General features: G+C 49.8%; 1 long non-coding RNA gene across 1 annotated transcript; it reads right to left on the reverse strand.

The window, feature by feature from the left end:
- Positions 1 to 563: 563 nt before the first annotated feature.
- LOC138428786 (uncharacterized) lies at positions 564 to 6,108 on the reverse strand. Its single transcript, XR_011252576.1, has 7 exons — positions 5,896 to 6,108; positions 4,732 to 5,409; positions 4,555 to 4,652; positions 3,382 to 3,498; positions 2,738 to 2,878; positions 2,585 to 2,648; positions 564 to 1,157 (listed from the first exon to the last, which is right to left on the reverse strand). It is a non-coding gene; the product is annotated as an uncharacterized lncRNA (long non-coding RNA).
- Between the last annotated feature and the right edge of the window lie 2,649 nt (positions 6,109 to 8,757).

The following is an 8,757-nucleotide window of genomic DNA, read 5'->3' on the forward strand; positions in this document are numbered from 1 at the left end:
TGTGTAGCAGAGACCACAGCAGACCATAAGGGAAGGCAGTGTGAGTGAGAAATGACCCCTGCTGGGCTAAGCTATTAGTATGCCAGGTTTATGTGACCACAACATAGCCTAGACCTTACAAGGTCTCACCCTCCAGAACTTCATCACATGGGTGCCTCTTGCTGACGGGGACTAGAACATGAGCCTTTGGGTTTTTCGTCTCCACCTGGAGTCAAGCAGCAGGGAAGTGAGCTGGGGATGAAGGTTAAGTTTGCCTGAGCACAGTATCCAATATCACTTCCCAAGTTGGTTCCAGGGGTCTATGCCCATGTGGCTAAGAGCAGAAAGCAATAGAGACAGATTAAAATGCACACACACACACACACACTCCCACACGTATCCTCACAGTCTCACACAGACACACATGTACTCACACACAGAGAGTCACATAAACATACACTCAGACGCTTGTGACAACACAATCTCTCAATCATGAAGCAAAGTTTGAAAGAAAAGGGGGATATTTTCCGGTCAACTTCTTGTACTTGCTTTCTGATTTTGGAAAAAGCCACAGCATCTCAACATTGAGGTTTTCCAGCTCATGATCCAAATAAAGAATCATTCTCTTTAATTAACGGCAGGCAGATGTGGCCAGGTGGGCACAGGAAGCCAAACCTATCATTAGTTTGCAAACAGCCCTCTGAGTCCAGAAAGAGGAGTAGAGGTGGAGTTGAAATCATTCCTATGTTGTGAGAGCACAGTGCTGGATACTAAGCTTGGCCCTGATATTGAAGGCGAGGAGGGGAAAGTTCATGACATCTGTGAGGTCGGTGACTAAGACCCATTGGTAGGGAAAGACCTGGGGGATTTCAGCGGAGTTCTCAATTCAAAGAATGAGGGAAGGGAGATGATTCACGGCCGTGACGGGTGGAGCAGCCAGAAACGCTGGAGCAGATGCAGCTCAGAGGAGCTGACCGCCTGCCCAGAGGAGGGAGGTCTGGCTCGGGAAGCCTTGTGGGCAGAGTCCAGGGAACCGCAGGTAGTGGACATGCTGTGGACAGGCTCACCAGATGGGCTCCAGCTGGGCAGTGCAGAGGCCCTGGTCTTCTCTGGAAGCTGCCCATGAAGCTGAACCAGGAGAGGATTGGGCTGGGGAGCTGGAAAGCCAGGTCTGCCTCCTAGAAGACAACAGTCCCACATGCAGAGATTTTGCCTCCAGAGTCCCTTACCCTGCAGTGAAATGTTTGTACCCTTTTAGGCCACTGTGGGTCATCAGGGTGATGAGGAAGGGGTGAGGAAGCCCCCCCATCCCCCGACCCTCCTTTGAGAAATGAAAAGATCACATTTTGGAAGCAGCCACAGACCCAGCTCAACCTCCCCTGGCTTGGGGCCCCGGGATGAGCTTTAATAAGAAGTCAAGGCCAGTTCCTGCCTCTATCTCTTGTTCTTTTGGGGATGAAGCTGACCCAGTAGGTATATAGCCTCAGGTGTACCCCATATGATGTTTTGAAGACCAAGGCCAAGACACAGGTGTTGTCAGACAGTGAGCTTGCCAGGGCTGCGGGCTGGGAGGAAGGAAAGGCTTTTTGAAGAGCTGAAGGAGGCCGTCAGTGTTGGAACCAAAAATCACATTCCTATCTGGTATGTGTGTGTGTGGTGTGTGCTAAGTTGCTTCAGTCATGCCCAACTCTTTTGCAACCCCATGCACTGGTAGCCCACCAGGCTGCTTTGTCTTTGGAATCTTCCAGGCAAGAATACTGAAGTGGGTTGCCATGCCCTCCTATCTGGTACCCCCTCCCAACTGTATTTTTCAAAACTCGTATTGCAGGAAAAAAGTATTTGGGATAATTCTGGGGAAGGAAGGAGATCAGCTGACATATGAGTGTAAGGCGATATTATATCGGCGAGGTTTGTGTGCAGAAGAGCACACAGGGAAGGGTGTATTTCCCCCCTACACCCTGAGTCAGCGCCTGACTCAGTTCTGCGGTCACTTCAGGCTCCACCCGTGACCCAACGCGTCATAACATGGCTCTTTTAAACTGCCTGATTTGTATGCTTATTTTACAAGATGTTTCCTGGGCAAATCTTAGGAGTACCACATATTTTTGAAGTTTATTTTATTGAAGTCTGGTTGATTCACAGTATTGTGTCAATTTCTGCTGTAAAACAAAGTGACTCAGTTGTACACACACACACACATATATCCTTTTTCACATTCTTTTCCATTATGGTTTATCATAGGATATTGAATGTAGGTTCCTGGACTCTAGAGTAGGACCTTGTTAATTATCCATTTTGTATGTAATGATCTTTCTTCCAGTAACTCCAAACTCTCAGTCCATCCCTCCCTCACCCGACTTCCCCTGGGCAACCATAAGCTTGTTCTACGTCTGTGAGTCTGTTTTTGTTTCATAAATGTGTCATATTTTAGATTCCACTTACAAGTGATATCCCGTGTATTTGTCTTTCTCTGTCTGACTTACTTTACTCAGTATGATCATCTCTAGGTCCAGCCACGTTGCTGCAAATGGCATCTCTCCTTTTTTTTTATGGCTGAATAATAGCCTGTTGTATGTGTGTATCACATTCTTCTTTATCCACTCACCTGTCGATGGACATTTAGGTTGCTTCTATCCCAAGAGGAGGTCCTTCCTCGTGGACTGTTCTACCTGGGGAGTGCAGAGGATTTTGTTACCTCTGCCCAGATGAAAGCGTTCATCATCACCCAGTTCTGGTCTCCTCTGCCAGATGTGCCTACCTGTCCCGCGTGCTGTGTGTCTGCAGAATTGCGGCGAGCAGCGCTCCAGGTAGCCAACCATCAGCAGTGGGCGTGGAGCCAAGCCTCAGAGGCCCACAGTACACCGCTGCACTCCCAGTCCTGTGAACATCTGTTTAAAAACTTTCAACAACAAAATGATGGCAAAATGATTAACAGAAAGCTGAGGTCTGGTCTGGACCCAGACAGCCAAGACTATCGGCCATTCCTTGAGGGCCTGCAACAGAGGCGCCATGGTATGGGAGTCAATTCCCTGTACCTCCCTCTTTCCAGAAAGAGATGTGAAAACACATCTGTGAAACTCTCCTTTTGCTCATCCAGGGTTGAGTTTTCCTTAAGTCGCCTGGGCAGAGAAGTGATGGTATGTTCAACATGAGATTCCAGAACCTCATAGGGAGGGCATCAGAGATGCTGGGTGATTTTTCTTCTTGGTGTCAAATAACCCACTATGGGCAAGTCTGATCCCTGCTGTGGTAGGCACCTATGTCCAGGACAGGGTTTCCTCTCAAACTAGAACACCTACCCCCAAGACCCCTCCCCTGGCCTCCTTTCCTTGATCAGGTGCTGGGAACATGCAGAAAAATAAAACAGAGCTCTTGTCCAAATGCAGCTGGTCCCAAACTTACGTGAATCCCCTGGGAATGTTGTTAAAATGCAGACTCTGAATCAGCAGTTCTGGGTCTGGCCCATGATGGTGGATTTCTAACACATTTCTGGGTGATGCTGCTGCTCTGTGGACCACACTTTAAGAAGCAAGGGTTAGCACAGTGATTCTGAAAGGTGGTCCTCAACAATCAACTAGATATTAGAAATGAACTCTCTCAGGCCCAACCCAGACGACTGACTCAGAAGCTGTGGGGTGAGGCCCAGGTATCTGTTCTTCATCTAGTCTCCCACCCACGCCCTGGGATTCAAATGCAAGTCTGACTGCTGAGGGTTGGGAACCACTGGGCTATGGTAGGTTAGAGTATAACCATCTGACTGCATTAGGGTTTAACTCAGCCTGGCTTGGGAGGAGAGGTGGCCAATTTACTGGATAAGCTGGCCCCAAGAAGGACCCTTAGTAACTCCCAGACAGAGCTAAGCGCTGTGCAAAGGCCCCAAGAGGAAACTGGAGGCTGGGGATGGGGCTGAGAAATAATCTAGGACATTGTTGCAGGCCAACCCAGTCATACATACAGAATTTTCCTTGGCAATTGGCCTTTTGTGGTTAAGCATCACCACTCTACCCTACTCGCAACTCTTCACTAACAGAAGGGTAGGAACTTGTCAGCCAGAGTCTCTCTTCCTGTCCCTAGCTATGTTTAAGTCCCTCTAACATCTTCAAGAGAAAAGCTTCTGATACAGAAAACGGTTCCCCTGCCTGATAAGTTCAGGATGGCACCAAGAACTGGAGTTTCCATTCTGGGACCGTTGTTGTTCAGTCACTAAGTTGGGTCCGCCCCTTTTCGACCCCAGGGACTGCAGCACGCCAGGCTTCCCTGTCCTTCACTATCTCCCAGAGCTTGTTCAGACTCATTTCCATGGGGTTGATAATGCCCTCCAACCATCTCGCCCTCTGTCACCCGCTTCTCTTCCTGCCCAGCATCAGGGTCCTTTCCAGTGAGTCGGCTCTTCACATTCAGGTGACCAAAGGACTGGAGCTTCGGCATCAGTCCTTCCAGTGAATGTCCAGGGTTGATTGCCTTTAGGATTGACTCTGGGACAGTGGGACTCAGCAGTCCCCCTTCCCGCAGCCCGTGGAGGCACGGGATGAGCCTGGAGGGAAGAGAGCCTCAGGAGGTGAGGGTGTGTCTCACCTGGTGACCTGTCACAGGGTGGAGACGGGATGGTTCTCGTCTGTGTCTTAGGTCCCCACAGGCGGCAGCTTTCAGACACTCTTCCCCAAGCATCCCACCTGCAGAGAATGTGTGTGTGATTCCAGGACCTGGGCAACGGCCAGGGGGCAGCTGGGGGAGGCCGACACTGTCTATTACCTTTGAAATGTGTGCATTTTTCCTCCTATGAAGTAATAAATGCATGTTTTCCTATAATACATGGCCCAATGCTGAGGAAAATAAATAATCCTGTGATTCCACTGATGCACCCTAGAGAGTGTGCACTCCGCCCTTTCACGGGAACACGTCCAGGCAGAGAAAACATTGTTTTCTGAACAGGTGGTGTTTTCATGGAGGGGACGTTTTAGAGACAGAATGAAATCCACCCTCTTTGCAGTGAACACACAGAGGCTAGGGTGAAGGCAGGGTGCTTGGGGGCGTCCTGTGATGGGAGACTGGGTCACCTCTCTTCAGCCCAACCAGCCCAGCTCCGGCGGTACTGTCCACTCAGGGAAGCAGGCCCAGCAGCCTCAGGGAGGCCACCAGTGAGTCCTAGGGTTCACACTCAATCCTGAGGGGCTGCCGTGTTAGAAAGATGCTGTGTTTGGAGAACTGAGCCGCAAGAGGAGCTCTGACAATCTGGGGGATTCCTGTCCTCAGGACATGTCTCCTCTGCCTCATCTTAGAGCCAGGGTGGTGAGCCTGGGTCTCCTCAGCCGCAGAGGGTGCCGGGCTGCTGGAGGGGCTCGGTGACCAGGTGGACTCGTTAGCCGAACACTCGCTAAAGTGTTCACTTGCTCAGGAGCATCAGCGAGGAAGAGGGTGATCAGCTTTAATCTGTAAGAAAAGGACGATTTGTAGGGTGGTTTGAATTTGCAAAGCCATCCCAGATCTTCTGGTGTCAGGCTCTCCGTCTCCCAATCCCCCCACTGCCCCCCAACCCCCCCCCACATGTGTAGCTTGACTTCCTGGGTAATGTGTGTGGCCAGACACACCGCATTTCTAGGCAGATAATCCATCTCCTAAAGTCTTATTAATATCTCAAAGTTAAAATCTAAAAGCTGACTTTCAAAACTTCTGGCCAGCAGAATTGTGCCTAAAGCACCTACAAATGAATGAGCTAAGAGGACAGGGGGGTGCCCTGATGACATGGGGGTGCACTGCTCTCCAGCTCACAGGGTCCCGGAGGCTGCAGTCGGCTGGCCTCCCGGGACCAGAGGGCACAGACAGGTGCCGGAGACACCCTTCCCTCCAGCCGCGAGGCAGTGGAGGCCACGGGGGTGGGGCCAGGGCTGGGCACCCTGTGGGGACCTAAGCCCTCACCTGGAGGGGGCCGCAGCCTGGGTCGGGGGCATGGGCGCCCCACCAAGCTGGCTCAGGAAACCCCAGCTTCAGGCCGGCCTTGGTTTGGGTGGACCCATGGCCTTCGGGAGCCTTCTAAAATGCTGACAGCCGTGCTCTGGAAAGACAGAAATTCCAACCGCCACCCTTCCTCCCAATGACCCGCTCACCCTCCTGGCTGCAGAAGAGGCTTTCTGTCAGGAGGGATGCATGCTTATTTATAACAGATGGGTGTGTGGATTTTCTGGAAATGGGTTTATGGATTTGGGCCCAGCCGCACCTCCCTGAACGCTGTAGCCCTGGGGCTACTGACCTTCCTTCCAGGAAAGGCCTGTTGTGTCACGACCTTGTATTTGGGACCAAGGCAGGATGGGCATCCACGCCTTACCCTCTGACCTTGTGACATTCAGCAAGAGGAAGGGGTGGAAAATGTGTGACCAAAGCTCATCCTATTACGGGGTAGCCTCTGAAGTTGATGGAACACAGATTCCAAATCATAAAAAACCAAAGAGGTTGAGCAATTGACCACAAGTCCTATTTTCCCAGTTCTTGAGTACCCAAGAGGGTGACTTTCTCCAGGCTCTCACTTTCAAGAATGTCAGCATCCCCTGCTGGGCTTGTTAAAACAAGGTCCCACCCTCAGGAGTCTTGACTCAGGAAGTCTGGGGTGGGCCCTGTTGTTCAGTCGCTCAGTTGTGACCCTTTGTGACCCCATGGACTGTAGCACTCCAGGCCTCCCTGTCCCTCACCATATCCTGGAGTTTGCTCAAACTCATGTCCATTGAGTCAGTGATGCCATCCAACCATCTCGTCCTCTGTCATCCCCTTCTCCTCCTGCCTTAAGTCTTTCCCAGCATCAGGGTCTTTTCCAATCAGTCAGTTCTTCACATCAAGTGGCCAAAGCATTGGAACTTCAGCTTCAGATCAGTCCTTCCAATGAATATTAAGAACTGATTTTCTTTAGGAATGACTGGTTTGATCTCCTTGCTATCCAAGGGACTCTTGGGAACCTTCTCCAACACCACATTTCAAAAGCAGCAGTTCTTTGGCGCTCAGCCTTCTTTACGGTCAGCTCGCACATCTGATAATTTGCCTTTGCAGCAAGTCTCCAGGTGGTGCTGACGCCACTGCCCCAGGACCACAATTGAGAACCGCCCTCCAAAGCCAACATAGCGCTGCCCCCATACCTGCTGGGTCACCTCTTATTTCTGTCCCACAAAGTGACTCAGGCAGCCCAGAAATGGGGTCTGTTGCTACAGGGGCTAAAACCAGAATCAGGGTCATAGAGGGACTCTGGAACCTGCTGAGGTCCCCGAGGAGGTCACCAAGAGCGTGGCCCCTCCCTGGCCGGCCAGATGGCCTTTCACCCCTGTGATGTGAATAGGAAATGCCAACAAGGCCAGCATCAGCTTGGGGACAGAGGTCCTCATCCAGCCACCAGAAAATCCTGCACTCAAGGCCTCAATTCTTCCCCTGCAAGTGCCAGCTCCCACAGTAACACCACTCCTTATAGTGGTGGGCAAATGGATAGGAAGACACTTTCAGGAGAGGTGCAGACTGAGAGGGAATTTTATCTGAAAAACAGAGTTGTTTTTTTTTTTCCCCAGGAAAGATAAAAGCAATTTTTGAGCTTATTGGATGGAGTTAAGGTTTAAGTAGAATAAATATTTTCCCAGGTGACTCAGTGGTAAAGAATCCACCTGCTAAAGCAGGAGATGCAGGTTCAGTCCCTGGGTCGGGAAGATCCCCTAGAGAAGGAAAGGGCAGCCCACTCCAGTATTCTTGCCTGGAAAATCCTGTGGACAGAGGAGCCTGCTGGGCTGCAGTCCATGGGGTCCCAAAGGGTCAGACAGGAGACTTACAACTAAACAATGACAGAATAAACATTAGGGATTTTCTTCCCAAACCAGTGAATGGTGGCTTAAAGTGTAGATTAGTAATAAACAGAATAAACAAAAGTTCTTCCTTCTACACACAAGTCTTGTACTGGGTTGGCCTTGTTTATGTCACTATCCTTTGCTTTGGTGCATGGCCATTTGTCCAGAAGCCCGATCCACCACCAAGCAATGCTCCTGATATTGATGGCCAATGTCCGTGGAAATTCAGAGCAGGGCTGTCTTGTTTTCAGCAGTTTGGGAGCGTGTTTATCCCAGAAAATGGGAAGCAAGTGTCAAATGTGACCAGTCTTAACTCTAGAGAAACCCCATAGAGAAGACCTTCTGCTTCTCTGCTCCTGACCCCCAGCCTCTCGGGGTCTGCAAGGCTGAGTGAGTGATGGGGTGTAGCCTAGAAACTGAACAATTTGCTCTCCAAAGAGTTCTTGAGAGGAGAGTACCTTATATTTTGGAAGATGTCTTCCAAATACATCAAAACATGGAGAGAGAAGAGATTGCTTCCTGAAACACCCCACCCCCACAATCATAGAGGACAGCAAGGAGGGGGTGCATGCCTCCCTCATGCCTGGAATTTTCCTGAAAGCACTCTTGGCTGGCCTTGTGTCAAGCTCAGGTCTTGAATTCTTTTCTATTATTCTATTTTCTTCCAATATTTCTTAGTGACAAAAAAAAAAAAAAGGCCAGTAAGCTAGAAAATTCTAGATTGCCCTATACTTCCAAATGTGAGACATATTCCTGAGATTTCACTGCCTTTGCATGTGATACTCTCTTGCTTTAAGTAATGAAGAGTTTTATGGATCATTTCTGAGCCTGTATTACGAGAAATATAAGGCAAAATAGTTTAGGTTGTCCTTTCTTAAGATTTTATTGAAGTACACTTGATTTACAATGCCGTGTTAACACAAGCCTTTTTTTAATCAGTGGTACAGTGGCAGGCCATGAAACTAAA

Source organism: Ovis canadensis, chromosome 1 (assembly GCF_042477335.2).
Source record: "Ovis canadensis isolate MfBH-ARS-UI-01 breed Bighorn chromosome 1, ARS-UI_OviCan_v2, whole genome shotgun sequence".
Taxonomy (NCBI): Eukaryota; Metazoa; Chordata; class Mammalia; order Artiodactyla; family Bovidae; genus Ovis; species Ovis canadensis.